This window comes from Crocodylus siamensis, chromosome 1, assembly GCF_052110815.1.
Source record: "Crocodylus siamensis isolate JL-2025a chromosome 1, ASM5211081v1, whole genome shotgun sequence".
NCBI classification, from domain to species: Eukaryota; Metazoa; Chordata; order Crocodylia; family Crocodylidae; genus Crocodylus; species Crocodylus siamensis.
This window is the reverse complement of record NC_143395.1, coordinates 18,605,647-18,628,804: the sequence shown is the minus strand read 5'-3', so window position 1 is coordinate 18,628,804 and position 23,158 is coordinate 18,605,647. Positions and strand designations below refer to the sequence as shown.

The window sequence follows — 23,158 nt, the reverse complement described above, 5'->3', positions numbered from 1 at the left end:
CAGTGAGCCCGTGGATCTCAAGGAGCCCAAGGACTGAATACCAGGGTCCTTCCTGGTACCTCTCAGACAGTGCTGATCAGGGGCACCTGACTACACTGAGCTTTGTGGAAAAAGAAACTTGTTGCCAATGCAAATTATTATTGTCTGTCATTATCTGTCTTAATATACTACGCATAGTCATGTTTTTGTTAGATCAATAAACCTTTCTTACCTTTCTACCCCTCCCCCAACCACACTCTCAATCAATCCCAAACCCTCCACAGGCAGCTGGGACATAAATTGGCATCACAAACAGGATTGAGAGGCTCTGGTCCAGAGAGAAAGGTCAGAATGGAGGGAGTTGCATGGACCCCATTGGTAACTTTGCTTAATGAAGTGATAGGGATGGAGAATCCTGGGTATGATAAGGATAGGTTCAGACCTGCTTGGAGTGACCTGGGAACTGTACCCAATCATTGGGCTACGTTTGCTGCTGTTGTCCAAGGTAAGCCCAAGAAGGGATGCCTGTCATGGATGCTGGCTACATGCCTGCGGTTAGGGGCCAAAGAGAATACCTAGCTCTGGGAAAAGGTCACCCAGCTGAGTAAGGAGTTAGAAGACGTGAAAGATTCCAAAAGCATGGAGTGCGAGGTGGCGCAAGCTGCTCAGAGCCACTTGGAAACATTAGAATGGAGGGAAGGAAAAATTACGATCGTGCGCATGGCCGCTTCCCTCCAGAAGAGGGCGCAGTTAGCACAGGCTGTGGAGCCATCCTTCCACAAGTGTCTGTATAGAGAGAAACCAGAAGTTGGGCTCTGGGAAGATCAATGGGAGGAAATTGATGGAGAGGAGGAGATTGATGATGAGCCTGGTGCTGAACCACCCCCATATGTCCCTGCCCAGAGGGAGGAACCTGTCCAGGCCTTCCCCGCCCAGAGGGAGGAACTCAGCCAAGTTTTTCCATGGTGATAACTCATTCAGAGCCACAAGGAGGGAATCCCCGAACAGAGCTGTATTCCTTTACCCATGCTGAGATTAAAAATATACAAATCAGCATGAGTCCAAGCCAGGAGAGCCAGTGATAGACTGGCTAGTTCAAATGCATAGTGAAGGGTCATCTGCAATTTCAGTGAGTAGAGCCAAAGCAGCTGTAACTCAATGTAGCATGCTCCCACTAACCCTGCCTCCCATGAAAGGAGTACACAAACCCCAGTACTGAACTCCCCCCAAGGCCACCCAACCTATCCAGTGTATTATAAGACAGCAGTTAAAAGACAAAACTATTATCCAAACCCACTCTCTGTATAACAATCCAGTGTGGTCAGTGTACAAGCCGCATAGAGAGTGGCAGCTAACTATTGACTTTTGAGCTTTAAATGCTAATAACTGACCCCTTGATGGCTGCCATCCCATCACCACCAGCCTTGACAGAAAGCATCTGGTGTTATAAGCCTGCATGCATAGGATCCATTAATATCAAAGACATGTTGTAACAGTATGTGTTTGTAGCCATAGAAGTTATCACGAGGATAACATTCGCCCATGCCTCGGTGAAAGCTACAGCCCAGGACACTTATGCAACACTGGAAACTCTGCTAGCTGTGTATCCACCACCTATAGAACTACAGAGTGACAATGGCCCTCACTTCCGCAATCATCTTGTGTATGACTGGACCACGAAACATAGCATGTTATGGACATATCACATGCCATACCATCTGCAGTCTAACGGATTGGTAGAGCAAGCCAATGGCATCCTCAAATGCAATTTGCAGTTGGCTGCTAGCCCAGTTCTTAGGGACTAGGACTTGCACCTAGATTGAGCTGTCAATTAAGCCAATAACCAACCCCATTCAGGAAGTAGCCCTACGTAATAGGCCTTTAGATTAGGTGGTCCCCACAAACCAATGGTAGAGCAACCTAGGAGTGGTAAGCCAGAAAAGCTCCAGGCAAGAGTAGTAGTAAAGCATCCTTAAAAAAATAAATAGGAAGAGACACTATTAGCAAACAGTATGCATAATACATGGTAAATATTTAAGTCAGATTCATCTAACAGGAGCCAAGCTCCTTGTTCTCTACAGATTAGATCTGTCCACAAATGCAGCCATAACCATTCCTAATTAAGCCTGCCACTGAGGATGAGTCCTACTCTGTCACTGGTCTGAATTGACTGGCACCATAAAGTAGTAGACTGTTATAACTGTACTCTTTTTATTAATGCCTTATTGTGTTTCCTGGGTAGGGTATGCCTACTATCCTTCTTATTACCCAGATATTAATAAACTTGCTCCTGAAGACCTTAAGGAGTGGCCTGACCCTGAAGAGCAACCCCCAAAAATGCACTCAGATGACCTTCATGTGGTCCAGCCACAGTATCCATACTAAAAAAAAACCTGTCATCCTGGACCAAGTGAAGTCCTGGTCTCTAAGTAGAAAAAACAAAATAGTAGACTGGCAAGGTAGTAACTGTCGGTGCATTTGTGGCACCATTTGTTATCTTGGGTACATTCGTTACCTAAAGGCTAAAGTGGCTAACTGTGGGAGGAGAGGTAATTGTTGTAGATCTGCTCATTTCAGGGTTTGTTGTTACATACTTCCTAAGAAAAACCCCATTAAGCTCAGCGCCCCTGAGTCTGTGCCCACAATTGTGCATTCTGCATCTGTTCAGCCTCTCGAGCCACTGTGTTAATGAGAAAATCTGCCCCCTCCCATTCCTATGGCTGACAACACTCTCCAGCAATGGTGTGAAGCCCACCAGGTGGAAGGGTGGGCAGCAAGTTAGAACAAAGTTATTACATGGTTTATAAATCATACCTATACAGAGGCGTGGTAAAATAGTACCCACTATAATACAACTAAAAAGAAGCTGTATCTGCAAGTCTCCACCACTTATCCCCATCCTTTTATACCAGTAGGGTTCCTAAAGCAAATTAGTGCTATGATTTTGCCAGGGAAGTGCCATTTCATCAACTTGGTATATCGTCCCCATGAGCGACAATAAGAACTCTTTTGCTCTCTGGGAGGTGAAGCATGTTTACAGGCTCACAAGAAAAAAAAAAAAAAAGATCTGTAAGAGGACAAAGTGTTCACCACTATTATCTCTGGCCCTCCGCCCATGGGAGGCCCCAAAACCACCTGTGTATAATTCCATACCCTGGTGGAGGTCACAGGTTAAGATCCCACCCCATTCCCTAATGTAGTGCATGTAGCTTTGGCATCTCAACTGTAGCTACATAGTGCTTCAGCAAGCAAGAGGTTTCATAGTTTCATAGTTTGTAGGGTCAGAAGGGACCTGAGTAAATCATCAAGTCTGACCCCCTGCCCTGCCAGGAAAAATTACTGGGGTCAAATTACCCCAGCAGGGTCTTCGTCCAGCCTCCTCTTAAAGACCCCCAGGGTAGGAGCCAGCACCATTTCGCTTGGAAGTTGGTTCCAGATCCTAGCTGCCCTAACTGTGAAGTAGCACCTCCTGATGTCTAGTCTGAATCTACCCTCTGCCAGCTTGTGACCATTATTTCTAGTCACACCTGGTAGCGCTCGGGGGAACAGCAAGTCCCCCAATATCTGCTGATCCCCTCTGACTAGTTTGTAACAGGCCACTAGATCCCCTTCACCCTTCTCTTGTGGAGGCTGAACAGGTTCAGGTCCCGTAGCCCTGCTGCCCCCTGATCATGCGAGTGGCCCTTCTCTGGACCCTCTCCATGTTGTCCACATCCCTCCTGAAGTGCGGCACCCAGAACTGGATGCAGTATTCCAGCTGCAGCCTGACCAGTGTCGCATAGAGGGGGAGTATAATCTCCTTGGACCTGCTTGAGATGCCTTCCTGGTTGGTCTTCCTGACTGCATCTCCACACTGCCGGCCCATGTTCATCTTGGCATCAATGATGATTCCAAGATCCTTTTCTGCCTCTGCACTAATGAAAAGGGAGTTCCCCAGCCTGTAGGTATGCTGCTGGTTCTTCCTCCCCAGGGGCATCACCTTGCACTTGTCGGTGTTGAATCCCATCCTATTCTCATCTACCCACCCCTGTAACCTGTCTAGGTCTGATTGCAGCCTATTCCTCCCTTCTGGTGTGCCCACATCCTCCCACATTTTGATGTGGTCAGCAAATTTGAACAGGGGGCTTTTTACCCCCTCATCCAAGTCACTGATGAAGATGTTGAACAGTGCGGGCCCAAGGACTGAGCCCTGCAGAACCCCACTGCCCACATCCCTCCGGGTCGAAAATGACCCATCCACCACCACTCTCTGGGTGCGGCCCTCCAGCCAGTTAGCGACTTATTTGACTGTGTAGGTGTCAACACCACAGTCCCCCAGTTTTTTAATGAGAATGGGGTGAGAGACAGTGCTGAAGGCCTTCCAAAAGTCCAGGAAGACCACGTCCACTGCTGCCCCTGCAACTTAGGATTTTGTGACCTGGTCGTAGAAGTCCACCAGGTTGGTCTGACAGGACCTGCCTCTAATGAACCCATGTTGGTTGCCCCTAAGCATAAGCTCCCCCGCTGGCCCCTAAGCATAAGATCCCCCATGGACATGTGCCAGGATAATTCTCTCAAAAAGCTTCCCCAGGATTGAGGTAAGACTAACTGGCCTATAGTTTCCTGGGTCCTCTTTCCTCCCTTTTTTGAAGATGGGGGCTATATTGGCCCTCTTCCAATCCTCTGGCACCACACCAGAGCACCACAAGTGCTCATAAAGCCCTGCCAGGGGTCCTGCAATGACCTCAGCTAATTCCCTCAGCACCCTGGGGTGGAGATCATCCAAACCAGCTGCTTTAAATATGTCCAGTCCCTCCAGAAGTTCCCTGACTAGATCCTCGCTGACCCTTGGCCTAGGTCCGCCTCCCCTGGGGCCTGAGGGGGTCCCGGTGAGGGGGCTGATTTGGTCCCTGCTCAGGAAGATGGAGGCAAAGAAGTTGTTAAATAGGTTAGCTTTGTCATTTGGTGTGACGACCAGATTTTCTAGCTTGTCCTGCAGGGGCCCCACATTACCTGGTGCCTTCTTTTTGCCCCCTATGTATTTAAAAAAGGACTTCTTGTTGTCCTTGACCTGGGAAGCTAATCCCAGTTCCATCTCTGCCTTGGCCTTCCTGACTGCCCCCCTGCAGCCCCGAGGAACGGCAGTATAGTCCTCCCTGGTGATGGCCCCTCCCTTCCATTAGGTGTACACCTCCCTTTTAGTTAGGAGACATTCTCGGATGCTTTTGGTGAGCCATGGTGGCTTTTGTGCCCCCTTTGATCCTCATTGGGATTACCTCCCTTTGGGCTTGGAGGATCATCTCCTTAAGGAGTGACCACTCTTCTTGGACACCTGACTCCCCTCCCCTCCCCTCTGGGACCTCAGTGCCTCCCTGACTATTCTCCTTAGTTTATTGAAGTCCACCTTCCTGAAATCTAGGGCTGTTGCCTTGCTGCAGGCCTTTGCAACCTTGCGCTGGATGGTGAATTCCAGCAGGCGATGATCGCTGTCGCCTAGGTGGTCGAGCACCTGCAGCCCCCTCACCAGGTCATCACCCGTGGCCAGCACCAGGTGCAACAGGGCATCTCCCCTGGTGGGGCTGTGCACCTCCTGAGTTAGATGGAGGTCATTCATTTTGGCTAGGAACCTATGTGGTTGCTCTTCCCAGCAGATGTCTGGAAAGTTTAGGTCACCCATAATGAGCATGTCTTTTGACCTAACTACCTCTTTGAGCTGACTTAAGAATCCCTGGTCTAGCTCTTCCCCTTGGTTGGGTGGTCTGTACTAGACCACCACTGTTAAGTCCCTTTCTCCTTGACTGCCTTGTATTCTAACTGAGAGCACTTCAATGTGCCCCTCCTCTGACCCTGTGCTACCTGATGAGAATGTGTATTCCTCCTTAATGTAGCCTTAGCCCTTAATATTCACTGCCCAGTCGTGCATTGGGTCCCACCACATTTCTGCGAGCCCCACTATGTCTGGGTTGTTGTCAGCTAGCAGGAGGGTAAGTTCCTCCTGCTTCTTTCCCATACTACCAGCATTTGTGTAGAGGCATTTGAGGCCTCCTGAAGATGTGTGGACTGGCCCCTTAATGTCACCAGTGCCCTGGACCCTGTTGCTTACCTGGGTATTTGTTCTGCTAATCTGTCTAGACTGGACTGTACTTGTGGGTTCTGCTTGACTTTACTTTAGTGGTCTTCCTCTGCTCTCATCTTCCCCTTTCCCTGATGAGCCTAGTTTAAAGCCCACCAGAGGAGATCTGCCAACCTAGAAGAGAACATAAGCTTACCTTTGGGGAAAAGGTGAAGCCCATCCCACCCGAGTACATCTCTCATCATGATGTACGGGTCGTTGTTTAGGAAGCCGAAGCCTGCCTCAAGACACCATTCCGGAAGCCACCAGTTGGTTTCTGTGATGCAGGTCTCATGTTGTCTTCCACGTCCAATCACTGGTAGGACAGAAGAGAATACCACCTGTGCACTATCTCCTTCAGCTCGCCCCCCAGAGCATGGTAGTCCACCCTCAGGTGATCAGGGCTTCTCCTGGCTGCATCATTAGTACCCACATGTATTAGGACCATGGGGTAGTAATCGGTGAGCTGGATCACAGCCTGGATCATCCCCATCATGTCCTGAATCTTTGCTCCAGGCAGGCAGTAGATCTGGCGTGTTGAGGGGTCCTGGCGACAGATGGGGCCCTCTGTACCTCTCAGGATGGAGTCACCTATGATGCTCACTCGATGCTTCCTCCTCCAAGACTGCTTAGCTTCGTCGGCCTGTTTGGAGCATGGAGGGTGTGGAGTTGCCTCTTCAGGTGCCTTCTCTCCTTCCTTCTCCTCCAGTGTTGCCAGGGCCATGTACCTGTTCTCCAGCTGGACTGAAGGAACTGGTACTGCTTTTCTGCGAGTAGCCCTGGTTCTGGAGGTGACTGTCTGCCACTCAGCAGTGTAGGGTACCTCCCATGGTGCTTCTTCCTTGGGTTCATGGCCCTGCAGGGAAAGGAAATAACCTTCAATTTCATCCGCCACCTCCCTGATTCCCCTCAGCCTGCTAACCTCCTCCTGGAGCTCCCTCACCTCTGCCTCCAGGGCCCTAAGGCGGGCGCCTGCAGGACAGGTGTGGGGGCCCCCAATCCCTGCTCCCCTGGCCTTGCTGGGCATCCCCCACAGGCTGGGGGGTGGGGGGACACCAGCTCCCTCATATTTCTGTCTGGGTGGAGGCCTCAGACAAGCCCTGGGAAGCTGTGCCCCCCAGGCAGGGGCCCTAGCAGCACTCCGCGTAGACACCATCGTATGAGTTGCTGTTTATTTATAGGTTAGTGCAGTGCCTTCACCCTACCCTAGCAGAAGTCTCCCTCTTGGCCCTTCCTGCCTGCCTGCTGGTGTCAACACCAGCACAAATGCTGGCGCGCTCTTAGAGAGAGCGCCTGTTGCACTCTCGGGAATGCAGCTCCCTACCAGCTCAGCTAAAAAGGATCCAGGGAACTTCCCCTCCAGATCCGGCTCATCTGTGTCCAGTCCTTCTGCCCCACTTACCTTAGGGGGATCAGCTGATGCTGCCCCTGCTGCCAGTTCCACTGCTGCTGCATCCGCCTCCACCTCGGGTCAGGTAAGGGGGTACACATGTGTGTGGGATGCACGTGTGACTAGATTCCTCCTCTCCTCCCTGCTCCTGGCTCCCAAGTGCAGGGGGCTACATAAAATTATGGCTTTTAAAGGCCACCGTTTGAAATTCCCACCGCTGCCCCAACAGCCAATCAGGCGCTCCGGTCTTCCCAGATCGCCTGAATGGCTAAAGTGTGACAGATGAAAATTATATCTGTATGATAAAAGTGCTTGCTGAAGGCTCTATGAAGATTAGATCAAGTGTTTTTCTGTCATTTGTTTAGATATTAAGCTATATGTTGTTGCTAAGAGCCTAATTAAATCTTAAGATGTAGTAAAGCCTTGTATGAAGTAAGGCTTAGTAAATTTAACAAAGCCTTGAAGTAGTAAAGCCCTGTGGCATAGTTAAAATGAACCTCATCAAAGGAATGCAAGACTTCTACTGCTGTTGGTCAGTCTAAAGATAGTTAAAGTAAAAAGAATGTGAATGGCTGTAAATTTCTGGCACAGCTCAGAAATTATAAATGGACTGGCCAATCTGGAAATCATTCAGAAGGAAGATACAGCTCTATAGAAGGGATTAATTAGCTGTTAACCTGAATCAGTGAGCCCGTGGATCTCAAGGAACCCAAGGACTAAATACTAGGGTCCTTCCCGGTACCTCTTGGACAGCACTGATCGGAGATGCCTAACTTTGCTGAGCTTTGTGAAAAGAAAAACTTATCGTACATCAGGCACCAGAGGAGACTGCTGATAAGTTGCTGACACAAATTATTATTCTCTGTCATTATCCATCTTAGTATTCTTTGCATAGTCATGTTTTTATTAAATCAATAAAACTTTCTTACCTCTCTACTCCTGAACCACACTCTCAATCAATCCCAAGCCTTCCGCAGGCAGCTAAGACAACACACATTGGCAAAACCTTGGTACTAAGAAGGGTTCTATGACAGCTGAGTAGGAGTTTTAAAGATCTCAGTGATATCTGAATTTTGGATTTGGGCATCAAATTTCTTCTAGTTTTCCACCCAATGACAGGTCTGCTTCTGGGAATTCCAAGAATTCCCCAAGGTGTGACAGTGCTGAGCAGCTGGGTATCCAAGTCCCATCAGGATCCAAAAAGTATTCTATTGTCCCTGTACATCCCAATACTGTATGTGTTCTAAAAAGCACAAGTATGAGTTTGCAGTCTTTAAGAAACCCAGCCAGAGGAGGAAATACCCTCTTCCCCTCCCCTCTCATCTCTCTTTCCCACCTCCCAAACAAATGATCTAACCACCAAGGTAGAAAATATTCAGAAACCTTCAAGTTCTCTTAGTGCCTACTGAGGAACATAGAGATAGTTCCAGTCTCTGGTCCAATGCACCACCTCACTGATCCATGTTTTTGAGAAAGAAGCCTGCCCCATCTCTAACTGTAACAGAGAATTTGGGTTGAGTCTTGACTGGAGAAAGGTTGAAGGGCAGCCCTCAGCAAACCATCCCATTCCAGGATTTCAGTGGGAGTTAAGGCATAAACTTGCCACTGGATAAAGGAAGGATAAAGCACGCTGGGGAAACAAGGGCAAATAGAAGCCAGGTGAGAGGAGCTCCTATCCGACAGGAGGAGCATCTGTTGATGGACAAAGAGTGTGTGCATGGGAAGAACTGAGGACTGTTTATGTTAACTTGGTAGGGGTCTGGAGAGTGAGTGCATGTGGAGGACTGAAGAAGATTTGTTAACCCTCTAAGAGGCCTGGGGCGGGGGTTGTTTTGTTTTGTTTTGTTTTTACTGTTCATTTTTTTAGTAACACCTTGTAGACCAAAGTGGCTAAAAAGGAAGGTTCAGAGGCCACAAAGAAGAGTGCTCAACACCCTGTGACTTTTTCCCCCATTGTTTTTTAATTCTGTTTACACATCCTTTTTTGTTTCTGGGATGGAGGGAGGTTGAAGACTTGACAGAGCTTGGGGCCAAAACCCGGATTGGTCAGGGGTCTTGATGAAAGCAGGTAGGCCATAGCTCAAAGAAGTCCTAGTCAAAGACAGAGAAACATGGTGAGAGAAAGAGACAGATCCCCATGCAGACTAATCAGACAAGTAGGCTGGGGAGGAATAGGAGAGAGCAAGGCACCCACAGGTTAACTTTGGCTCCCCAAAAGGCAGCCTCCTAAAAACGGTAGAGTAAAACTTTGTTATCAGGCATGAGTAGGGTAAGGAGGGTGCTGATTATCTAAAATTTCTGGTTATTTGGGCTTGCATGCAGTGATGGCATGGGGTGGTAGATGGCAGTGGCCACTGCATGCAAACCCCTCCCCCACCTACTCCTGCCCCCCGCATCCAGTCAGCTGGATGGTGCCTGCAGGGGGGAACTGCTACCCTCACTGCCCCCCAGCCCTGCTCAAAAAATACTTGATGCATATGCCAGATAATAGAGTATTCTGGTTAGTAAAATGACAGTTAACACAGCTTTTACTATATATCAAACCTAATGCCCAGGCATGGCTAGCAGGAGAGAACAGCCATGTTAGGGTGCCATGGTGTCTGGATGGGCACAGTGCAACTACCAGGGAGTGTCATGACTATACCTAGAGATGCACCCTGTTACAGGGTGGACATCTCGGTCCTCTGCACCGCTTCACCTGCAGCTCCCTGCGGGCCCCCCCATGGCACAGCACCTCATGGGTTCTTTGGGCTGCTGGCTTAACCAATGCCATGGAATAGGCTGCACCATCCAGTCCCACCTCCTGGGGCTTGCTCAGACAGTAGAAGCCAGGGGTGGAAAGGGGGCCCTAATCCCCAGCACTTGCTGCAACCAAAGCAAAAGGCAGCAGCAGACAGGCAGGAGGGCCTGGTCTAGAAGTACATAACTTATAAACTGAGGGGTTTAATAAGAAATTATCAGAGAACAAATACATGGTTATCAGATTGATATAAAGAGAGAGAAAATACGAATTCAAAAAGGTACACTCCTCAAATATTTATCGATAAATAGGAGACTACAGGCCAGCTGGATGCACGTATACACCCTTTGACGCATTCTAAAATCAACTGAAATTCTCTAGACATTTGGAGTGTTTCCCTTTTGTTACATCTGTATGGAGGATGGAGGGAGCAGATGGAGAGCCTGCCCTTTGGCTAGCAGCTGGGTCCTGCTCCTGGTCCTGGGACACTGCTGTGTGCTCATTGGGATCCCCACACCTCCCATAGAGGGGTCTACCTGCCAGACAAGGAGCCAGGCTGACCTGTCCCTGTCCCTATCCTAGACCCCTGTTGACTCCCTGGGCCCCTGCTGCTGCCACAACTAGGCAACACAACAGCTCTAGTTTCTTCTTCTAAGAAGGGAAGAGGAGAGGCGGGAGGCACTATCCCCCTTACTTTCCACTCTGTTCTCCCATCCCTTCCCTATGACGGAAAGGGGAAGGGAGCAGCAGGGAGAGCCAGTTTGTTGCAACCTGCTCTACTGCCTCCCAGCTGCAACCCTCTGAAGCATTCCAGCCAGGAAAGGCAATGGGGCATTTATTACATGAAACATTTTGAAGGACACTTGGAAATGCTTCAGATATTAGTTTTATCTACATCCCTATGCTGTTGTCCTCAAGGCATAAATGCCAAGCACAACCATTAAGGTTGATTCCTTATCCATCATCAATAAGCCCATAGTCCCTAGGTAGAGAACAGCTTCATGACACCAGCCGAAGGAACTTTCTGACCATTTTTTAGCATTTGCTATTCTACAGCCTGTAGGGACACACTATAGTGATAAGTTAGGAGTGCTCACTGGACTTTGATACTCCAAGATGGAGGGACCTAACACTACAGGGATTCAGTTCAATGGGACATTGAAATGACACGAGGAAAATGAAATGAGTTCTCTAAGTGTTTAGATAATTTAGACAGCTGTAAATATTTTCCTGTTTTTCTAGTCTCCTTCAGACAGGCCTTCCTGACCAACAAGGGGAGAGGGAAAAAGAATTATTTTTCACCATTCCCCTCACAGAGATGTTGTGCTCAAATGATAATTTTTACAAGAGCAAAAATTAATGCACTCTCTGTAGATGTAGACAGACTATTAATACATAGGATTGCTGACATTGCCACAGTACTTTGCAAAGAGAGAGTGGCTATGGAACAGGGACCGAGAGGTTGCCCTAAATTTCTTTTTATTTTGGTCCTGGCAGGGGGGAAACAGGTGGAACTGATGCAACACTTAGAGCATCTGTTTTATACAGACCCCACAACTGAAACAACAAACTGTTAAATGCCAGGGAATTGAAGGATGGCGTGCAGCAAGAAGGAGTTTAAAAGTCTGCATTTAAATAGCACTGATAGTGCTGAAAATTCCTATTCTTGATTTTCTATACAAAACTACTAGACTTTTAAAAATAAATGGGGCTTGAAGAATGCTAAAGAAGAGGCTATAAAATTGCCATTGGAAAGAAAGCTTAAACTTAATAATTTTATCACTGATGCATAGACCACAGACAAGAGACTCAAGGGCAAATACTGCTGACAGATTAAAGGAATACAGTGAACTTTCAAAACAGATTACTGAGATATCTGATGTCTTGACAACCTGTAAGTGCACAGAGGAAGTCTGGGAACTGAACAATATTTGTTTATTTAGATTTGAGTAGTTTCTGGCTATTTTTGGACTGAAGAAGGGGATGGGCAAGCCAAGAGGAGGAGCATTACCACTTCATTGTGTCAAGGTCTTATGGTGTGAAGAACTAGAGGAATACAAGGAGGAGAAAAATGTTTACAAGAAGTAGTCCTGAGATTTTGTTATGTTGGAAGAACTTAACACTGTATAGTATTTTGATAATAGAAAGTGGTTTTTCTTTACTACATAACTCGGAATTGTCATAAAATTGCATCATTCTGCAGTAAAAGTTTTGATGTAGGGATTAGCACTGGGAAGGAAATATTTTTCCTTTCCTCTGAACATTTTAAAGATTCCAAATACTTTTCATCTACAATTAAGGGGAAAAGTTGAAAAAAAAAATGTTATGAACTAGAAATGGGTGGGGGGAAAGTCAAGTTAGGTCAATCAAAATATTTCAGTACTTCTGAACAAATATTGTTTTCATTTTCCCCCCATTTTCAGATTGCATTTATCTAATTAACTTGAATGTCAAAGCTAAATGTTGTTTAAGACCAAAAAAGAAACACTTCTTCAATATTGAAATAGTTCTCAAATGGTTTCAAGTCCAAAAATTCCTCAAAACGTTTCCCTGTCCCACATATTTCAGTGCTGACAAGGGAACCTTTCCAAACATACTCCAAAATGTTCCTAACCTGCTTTAGAAGGCAAAGGCATCACAAGAAGATTCTTTGCCCTAGTGGGCACAGTGGCTGGGCTGGTGGCAGTGGCTGTCAGCCAGGTCAGCAGCAGCTCTGTTCTTGCTCCCTCTCTAAGTCAGTGCTCAAGACTAGTGCCTTGGTTGGTCACCCACAGTTATAGTACTGTTGGAAGGATTACAGCTTGCAGCATGGGGTAGTAATGCTCTCATTAAAGAGAAACCTAATTAGGGTGCCTATAGTGGAAAGGTAGATTATTATAACCTTTTCACTGTTTCGTTGTATTCACTCCACATCTGTGCCTTTCCCCCCTCTATTATAGCTCTTCAGAGGGAACTTCTGTGAGGCATTAGCCATTTTTGTTATATCTCTGGGCAACGCCTAATTTATTTGGGCCTTAATCCCTAAAGCCCTCTGTACACATTACAGGTATTATGCAATTGAGTCGTTAAATGCACAATTAATTGAGACCAGCTAAAAGTACCTATCACGCCATTAAAAGGTCCAATCAGCTATAAAGTTAGACCTCAAAAATGGTTGTTATCCATGCAGCAAGGTCTCCTCTGCAGCTGGGAGCCCCGTCAGCTGACTGTCACCACCAGTAAGGCAGAATGAGATCTAGTGGGCAATCCCAAAATCACACCTTCTGCCATACACGTGTGGCATGGCAGGAGGCACAATTGTGTGGATTGTGCATTAGATCCCATTGCACGTTTACCAGCACGTGTAGAGGAGCTCTCACAGGATATCTCTAGATGCTGCCACAATACAAGTTAATATAAAATTAATAGTTTTACCATGCTTTTCCTAAAAGTAAAGAGTGTAAAGTCAAAGACATTTCTTACTTTGCAACATGTTATATAATGTGGTCAAACTCTCTGGATAGAATTGCTTATTTTCCCATGGTATCTTTTGGTTTTTCCACTCTGATCCACTTCATTATTCTTGTTTAACGCAACATCAGCTCTCTTGAAATGAGTAACATCTCACCTTCAAATAAGAAGGTCATTCTCTCCAGTTTCCCTATGGAAATAATAGAAAAACATGGTATGCATATAAACAAGATATAATTGTCAATGAACATGAACCTACAGGCTAAATTGTCACACATAACTGATGTGTTCAATTTACGAGGTTTCCTGCATAAGCAATTTTATTATAGTAATATGCATAGTAAAGGTGTCACTTGATGTTGTCCTGAAATGTTTAATGAAGGGTAAAATGTGTAATAGTTTTGAGACAGAATCTGGAGTTGGAAACTCTCTTTAATATTCTTATCTAAACTATTGACTCTGTTACCTTGAGATAAGTAGTTTAATTTAGGACTTAGTTTCCCTATGTCTAAAACATAGAATGATACAACCCTATCTCACAGAAGTCAGATATGAAATCATGTTTTTAAGGTGTTTCATATTTCTCTTCTGGATGAAAGGGCGCTTGGCACACCTGTCTCTAAGAGGAAAGGGCTGACTGAGAAGGTGTGGCAGGTGTGACAGGCACCAATGAAGGAGACACCTGACCAAAAGGGGCAGGGTTTGAACTATTTGAGCAGATCAGGCAGTCTAGTGCCAGGAGCCACAGGGAAAGGAGCTCTTGGAAGCAGGGCTGCAGCAAGGCTCCTACCTTAATGTCTGAGCGGGGAGTAAGTCCTGCTGGTTTGTGGAAGGGACTGAAGGAGGTCCCAACTGGCCCAAAGAAAGATAAGGAGGAGCCAGGAGGATATAGGGCCTGGGGCCCAGAGGGAGAGAGCTTGAGCCCCGGAGAGCAGAGTGTGGGCCAGAGCATTGGAAGGGCAGAGTATGGAGCCAAAGGACCTGATCCCAGAGACAGCAATGTGTCATAAAGGTTAGAGAGCCAAGAGATATGGAGCCCAGGATGGGCAAGCTAGAGCAGGGCCAAAGGAACCCAAAGGTCTCACTAGCCCCGGAAAGGAGACAAAGGCCAAGTAGGGCCACAGCTGGAGACTATTGGGGCTGGAGGAGCCCAGGAGTCTTGCCAGGCCTGGGAGTGGGGCCAGAGCCTTGGAATGGATAGGCCAAAGAAAGGGTGACACAGCTGGAGACTTAGGGGACCAAGGAGCCCATAGCCCAGGAAAGGCATATATTGACAGATCAACTGCAAGGCATGGGAATGGGTACTGAGAAGGATAGAGCCCATGTAATTGGCCCTTAAGGCAATGGCCATGGATACCTATGGCCATGAGAGTGAAAGCCAACTTGGAAGCCCTGGGGGAGCCTCCCTCTATCCAGAAGCAAAAATCAGTTCGCAGATTTCATGTCTCAAAATACTTTTGATTCCTTTTTCTCTTTATTATTGACCCATCTTACACTTCTACCGTTTATTACTGGAAGGCAGGCAGGATGGAAAGACAAACAGATAAACTTCTTGCGGGGTGGGGGAGGAAACAAGAAAAAAACTCTTGGGGGGAAAAAAAGCACTCTTTCACCAAAATTGCTGGGTTCCTTGGCTAGGACAGTAACTCACAATGATTTATACAAATAACCTCCATAATTCCCTGCTTTACAGCTGCTACTTCAAAGAGCAAGACATTTCAAAATGAGCAACAATATAACATACTGCAGAAAGGATAAGGTCCTTTCTAGATATTTAGTAAGGTAATTACTTTTCTTCAGCTTTTATGCTGCTTTATCTTTCAGCTTTTAAATTACTTAGGATTTTCTCTCAGTGCAAACGGAAAACATGACAGAGGACTTCAATGAGAAAAAAATAAAAGTAAAACTGATAGAATTAACTCCCTTCCCCTGAACTCTCTTGTTTATGAAGCTATTAAAGGTGATAGGAAACCCATCACCGTGTACAAAGCTTTCTCTGTGTAACTTCCTATCACTCATGGCTCAATTCTGATACTATTTCATAAAGCTGATTTACAGCTAATTTACTGTAGACTTAATAGTGTGGAAATGCTACTCTCTTGTGGCATTACTCTCTAGATAAACTGTTGGTAATATATTAGTATACTCGGCTATTCGGTAATATATTAGTATATGTTAGTGTACTCGGCTACCTTCCTATGAGCCATTATCATGGCTTCCTAAGCAATACAGAAGGACAGTTGTGGAAAGGTAAAACCTATCAGATAATGGCCAGAATGGCCTGCTTCAAGAGAAGCCTGTGATGCTGCAGTGCTGTTCAGAAGGTTTGAAAGTCAGTGTAAATGAGCTCCATGCATCTTTTTCCACCTCTCCTACACATGCGCTGAAGTTACTTCACATCCAGAGCTAGGGTATGCATATGGTTTAGTGTAGGAGTCTGGGGAAGGAAGGAAACCCCCATTATTTTATGAATTCATGTCATGTCTTATCCTCTCTCTTCACACCACCAGTCATTTGAGAGAAGCAGTTATTTTTCTCCAATAGTATACTGGGATCCTCCTTTCTCTGCACTAAAAAAATAGATAAATCCATAGCCACTTACGATATCGGTGTATGCAGACGCGGAAAAAATGACTTCAAATAAGGATTGCCTCTGTATGTGTACACATGTATGTGTGCATGTATCTAGATAGATATTGATATAGATATAGCCAGTAGGGTTTGAACTACTGTGTCACTTAGGCTGAAAAAGCATCTTTTTAGCATGTAACAGTATAAGAATACGGGCTCTATCCATCCAGTTGAATAGTCCTTCTTCTGTTCTTTAGAGGCTCTGGCCCGCTCACAACTGTATGGAAATATCCTCATAATTGTCCTGTTGTAATAACATGAAGAAAACTACTTCTCCTCCTGACTTTTGGATTTACTGTCCTAACCTGAAGTCATTTTTCCTTCAGGAAACTGCCATGTACCGTGTGATAGACAAATTGGATAATAAAGAGCTAATGGTTCTTTTTCAGGCTGGATGTGGGAAATTATAGGAATCACTGTAACAACTGATGCAAAAAAGAGAAAGAGGGAGAAAGTAGAAAAGAAAAAAAAAACTATAAACTAGATATTAAGAAATCACTGCGGATCATAATCTTCTAGTCCCATTGTTGAACCCTAACAAGGAGGTGAAGTGCTTAAAAGAGTAAAGAAAGATTTTATTGAGGATGACATATCGGCCTCAGTTCTATTCCTAGTAAGTCCTGTCTTATACAGTCTTATTGATGTATTGTGCTTGACAAAGCATTTGCCTTTGGACATGTTTACAAATTTAAAATATAATCAGTTAAACACAGCTATGGTAGCCAGCAAGTTGTAGCCAACATCTGCTACCAGCTATATACATTCTTAATAATAATTAAAAACAAAAGTCTCTCTCCCTATCTCTACCCCTCAGGCCAAAAACTGACTGCATAAATATGTTCAAAGACTTTCCAAGGGAAATAGTTTGCCTCTTGTCTCCTCCAGGTCAAACCCTGAGACTGTGAGAAACCTCCCTGTGTGAAAGCTGGAATTCTTTTAAAAAACAGCTTTTTACATAAACAGTTTCCTGACGCAAGACAATTTTCCTCTGAATGCGGACCATGTATTTCATATTGGTCTCCTGCTGTGTTCTTGGAAGATAGTAAATCCTCATAAAAGTATAATCTGTTGAATAGAACTTAATCTGCAACATGGAACATACTGGTGTCAGCCCACATAAGACTACAGGAACATAAGACTAGAATGGACCTCTCAAGCATTTGCAGGCAAGCATTTGTCCAGAATGGTCCACGTATATCACATGCCTTCACCTTACCTATGAAATCCATCCTCTAGTCTAGAGCATCTGAAAATATGTGAAAATAGTATTATAGAACTGGTCAATCTACTCATTATGAACAATATTTCTTATCGTTGGGTTGTCATCACTGGAACCCAGTGATGAAGTAGTTGGACTAAGACCCGTATAAACTTCTTCAAAGGAAGGTGCAAAGAAACCTGCCATAGGCAACTATTAAGTAATATATCCTCAAATGGTTCTTCTTAATTTCTGCCAAACTAGGTTAGCACAGAGGGTTACTTCTTTTCCCTTCCATTATCCATACATATTCCCAAACCTTCTTTTAATGTTATTACGGTATTAAATATAAATACTCTCAGTGGTATTTATGACAGTGAGTACATCAAGGAGAAGAACATATTTTTTACTATCTTCAAATGTGTATTCCAATTTTCTAAATCCTCTTCTGTTATTTTATTATGAAAATTCGTGATTTTAAGTTTCTGATCCCTATTATTGCTACCAATAAGATTTTTCAGATTCTTACCATAGCCTTTTTTCATTGTTTGTTATGTTAAGCCAGGGATGTACAGCTGATGGCCCGTGGGCTATGTGCAGTCCCACCCAAGGGGTTCACATGTGGCCCTTGGGCTGCTGCCTGGCTGCCACTGCCTCTGCCACTGTAGCAGCTTAGGTGACCTCAATGTTCAGGCTTCCCCTTCCTCCTCCAGTTTCTGCTTCCTTCCACACATGCTGAGAGAGAAGCTGGGCAATAGTAGGTGTTGTTGGGAGTGGGGGAGGAGGGGGATCTGGGCTGCCCATGCCACAAGAGAGGAGCCATGTGCAAGTGGCCTTGTGGGGTATATGACCCACTTGACATGCCCCCTCTGCCCCCTCCCTCCTTCAGTGTCCATAGGTTGGACAGCCCTGCATCAATTAAATCAAAATTTCTAATCTCTTTCTATGAATTTCTTTATTTTTGACCTTTCTTGTCACTGTCTCCGAACCAAAAAGATCCCACTTACTAATTCCTAAATTGTACAGTTAGACTGTTACTTGCTTTTGGAATTAGTCATCTATGGGCAGATCCAGATCCTTCTTCTAAGTACCTAAATGAGACTTAGGCAGAATTAGGTGTGTGAGCTACAAACATGATTCAGATGAACTCGATTCCAGGGACCGCAGAATCACTTAGGCATTCATCACCAGGTTGCATACTCAAACTCCTTCTTGCTTGTTCTCCCTATCCTGAGGTTGTTAGTCTGAGTTAGGCTCACCTATATCAGGAATACAGGAGACAAACAAATAGACATATACCCAGATGAAAAATATGAATGATTATTAATCTGATTCTTCATTGTCCTTCAACCATACAAAGAAGTTATTTCTGAGTAAGTCATAAGTGGTAGATGTATATGCTGAAGCATAATAGTTTATAATCCTTATACAGTTGAATCTTAGCTGGGATAACTGCAAATATTGTTACTATCCATAAAAGTATCTAATCTTTTTATAACCCTACCAAGACTTTCCAGTTACTAGAATTTACTACTGACTTTATATTTTCTCCACAAAGATGCAATGCCTCAGATACTTACTCTGTGTTCACAGGTCAATGCTGAATATTTTCAAAATGAGTTGCATACAAAAAAGTCATTAAAGGAATGTTAAGGTTGTAAAGTGCATACACCTCAAAACCGTCAGTACAAATGTTGCCCACACAGTCCCATTGAATAGTGCTGAATAACTGACAGTTCTTCAATATTTATTTTAAACTTCAAAATTCAGCCTGCAGCACATGCTATTTCCTATACAAACTTAAATTACTTCATTCAGTTTAGTAACTACACCTTAGATTACTGCCATAGAAAGATCATCATCTTGCTTTTTGTCTTAAAGGCTGTTGCTTTTTCATTTCACTTTAGACAAGAAAACGGACTAGCCAATTTCACTTTCTGAGAAGACTTCATCACTTTTGCACAGCACTATTGTCATGTCAGTCAATGTATTTAATGAAACAGAACTGCTTTCTTCCAGTTTTGAGCTTCAAAGTATTTTCAGATTCTATTTTGCTCAATAAAGTGTCTGACTGAATCCACAAAAAATATATGCTGTGGTCTCCATGGCCTTCATCAGAAATAAAGATGGAAAGTATTTTGAAATCTGAAGTTGAAAGTTCTGTTTTGTAAAGTCCATAGCAAAATTCACCAATTAAACTTCACTGCCAAGTCTTTCCTTTTTCTGGTTCAGTTAGACCATTTTACCCTTAGGGTAGCAAAAAGAGTTTTGTTAAAGAAATCAGCTATGGAATTAGAGGAGTCAAGTGATATAGGAACAAAATTGTCTCTGCAGAGTTCTGCACAAGGAATCAACTGCTGTTTAAAACGGTGTGTTAAATGCATGCAGAACATTGGATGAGGAAGGGGCTTCACAGATAAAGAATAAGATCTGAAAAACTATCATTTGTTTTTTATAGGAAAGTAGTGAAAAGTGTCAGAAGACAGCAGATCCAGTAAGTCTTCTGTGCATGATATAATACTTTTGCAGCAGACATTTGCACAAACTGAAGCTTGGCAATCAATCTGCTTGGCAGGCAAAGCAAGGTGATAGCACAGCCAGTAGGAGATAAAAGCAGAGACATGTTTCCTGAACAGAAGCCCTGAGCCAAAGTTCAGCTAAAACAGGAAAAAAAAATACAACCCAGTCTCCTTAAAGAAGGATCTAAGAGAGAGATTTTAAACCATAAGAGGGCACCATCAATTGCACTCAATATGTGTGTTCAAAAACACTAGAAGTTCAGTGGTATAGAATTATTGAGGCTCATATTGGTACTCATTACTGTAGCATCTCAGTGCTTCTGTAACACCAAGACAACATCTCCATCTTGCCAGGCATCAGACACCAGACTACCACACCACATTTCCATATGAATGTGCAGTATTTGTTGTTTGCAGCATTTTAGATGTGCACCTAGTTTTTAACCACATACCTAGGAAGAGAAGCACGCTTGGAGGAATCTAGTCAGATGGTACGACTGCTTGTCTGAAACCAACTTCCCACTGTCCAGCTTCATCTTTACGATGGCTATGGGCAGTGTGCAGTTCAGGGTGGAGAATATTAAGACAATTTGGAATTGTTGAGATTCATAATAAAAGAGGTTTTCCCACAGGTACGTAGTACTCCCAAACAAGTTTGCATATGTGGCAGCCCTATCTAAGAACTTTTGATGTCTATTACTTCAGAGGCATTTACAGGACTTCAATACATTTTCTCCCAAAGAATAAGTTTGCAGTAATCTAAGTCAGTTGATTTTCCCTGAAACTCGGCCTCAGCTGAAAGTAGGCCTGCAAAAATCTTGAATATTTCTGAACCATAGATTAAGGGAACCTCAACGATTCTTGATTCTGGATGCGTGAGACTGTCATACATTTGTTGTAAAGTTAAAATGTGAATACTTATTTTTCTAAAAGATGTGAAGGAGAAATCTTCAAATTTTGTTTGATGGGATTTTACCCGGCAAGCTAGATCAAAAGCCTGTGAATGTGCATTCTGTGTAAATACTTGTTATTTAAAGGTGATTATTTTTTGTGAAAAATTCAGGCATAGACACATTGCTTTTCAGAATAAAATACTTTCATCTTTTCCAGTTACACTAACCTTAAACAAACTTCACTTGTGTTGAGCCATCAAATCCCAGAGTCGTACATCAGACCAATGTATTCAGCAAGAGGAAACCTACCCAGAGTGCTTGGGATGTCGTGTGCTTGTCAGTTAATCTAATTAAGTGGCTTGTATTTTTGCTTGGTTGGCCCAGAATTTTCCCTTTCTTTTCACCTACAATATGTGCCTGACCAGGCAAAAATACAGCAATATGCTAACTCTCTTCTTATCCCTTAGTAACTGGTTGGCTACTGGAAACATCATACATGTAACTGCTGAAGGGAAGGGAAAAAGAAGGAATCAACCATTGGAACAGCTAGGTCCATAACGTAAGAAGGATAATAAGCACTATCACCTACTAGCAATTCACAGAAGAATCACCAAAGGGTGGGGGAAGAGTACTAGGAGGATCCATAGGTTCTCTCCGTGTATCAGGAAGCAGGTTGTTGAGGCTTTGCATTATCTGTGTATTCTGGGGATGCACTATGTGATTCTGGGGAGGAGAAAAGGGATCTGGTACAGGAATATAATAAAATCATGCAATAGCTTTTATTTATTTATTTAGTGAATGCAAATCTGTAAAGCCAAGCAATAGCCTTGGTATGCAATAGGTGAATGAGACTTTTTATTATATGCAAGCGGGACAATTCCAGAAATCCTTGCTCTGAGAGACACAGACAGACACACATATATGCAGAAACAGGCTAAATGCTCATGTGGGTAGAATGAAGTGTGCTAAGCCACAGATGAGCTAATGTAGGAGAAAAGGTGAGTGAACAAGAAGGTAGGCCAGAGAGGATCTAGGAGTCCAACTCCCTCACATCTAGGAGGAAGTTCACTAGGAGTTAAAAAAAAGAAAAGGTTTTATGAATTGGGAATAACAAGATAAGCCTGTGTGGAACTTAGGGCTAGTTCTGACCAGTTTCTAGAACTCAGAATAAGGTGATATAATGAGAAACCTAAGGATAAAATGGAGGAAAAGGGGAGTTCTTTGCAGTGTGAACTGATCTGCTGGAGCCGGCCATCATCGGACAGCTGAAATCTCCCTTGCTATCCCAACGATATCCTGATCAAATAACTAATTACCATGTGGGTGAACTCAATAAGCAATGGTGTAACTATGAGTGGGCAAGAGGGGCAACTGCCTTGGGCACCAAGTTAGGAGAGGTGCTGGAATCACCCCCAACCCCCCACGGAGTCCATGCCCTGGCATCATACCCACGCAAGGAATTCCAAAATAGTCCCCAGCTGTTGCTGCCTTCTTCTGCTTTAAGACCAATAGCCACAGCAGGCTGAGCATGCAATGGTGGCAGCAGCCGTTCATCCGGCAGGTATTCAGGAATTGTTAACATGGGTAAGACTGCTGTACCACCTCCAACCCAGCACTCTCAGAACCTGCCCCCCCGCCCCGACTATCCCACAGGGGTGCCAACTCTGCTATTTACAACACTATTAATAAGTACTGTAATATGGGTGTCTAAAGTATAATTAGTATTTTGTTGTAATATTTTAGATTTAAAGGGTGTGTCTAGATGAGACATTTAGTGTACAGTAGCTCATTACTACTGTGCAATAGCGTCGCCGGCCACAAACCATGATGGGACACTACTGCACAGTAACACTGGTTACCGAGTAGTCATTTAATACTGGTTCTGCAAGTATTAAATGACAGTGAAGTAACAACTGCATAGTTGGTGTCTCATGTAGATACACCCAAAGTAATTGTACAACTTCTATTAGCCTTTGGATTTAATAAAAAGCATTTTAGCTGAGTTACTGACTGGGTCATTTGAATTTCAACATTTGGTTAGTGAGTGAGGATTGCACTGGGGAAAACACTTTATTATTAAGCAGATAAATTAAAAAATTTTCATTAAATATCATTTAACATGTAGGTAGAGTTAAGAGATGCTGTCAGGAGTTCACTAAACCATTTGCAGGACACACATTTTAAAATAGGATCTATACATTTGATCTCTATCTACTGGTGCTATAACCATTAACTCTCTGGGCTGGGGTGGCAGGAGTGCTAATGCA

At 44.3% G+C, this 23,158-nt stretch overlaps 1 pseudogene; it reads right to left on the bottom strand.

Annotated features, from left to right (window-relative positions):
* Positions 1 to 2,945: 2,945 nt before the first annotated feature.
* On the bottom strand, positions 2,946 to 22,473 carry LOC149872623 (uncharacterized; annotated as a pseudogene).
* Positions 22,474 to 23,158: the final 685 nt, after the last annotated feature.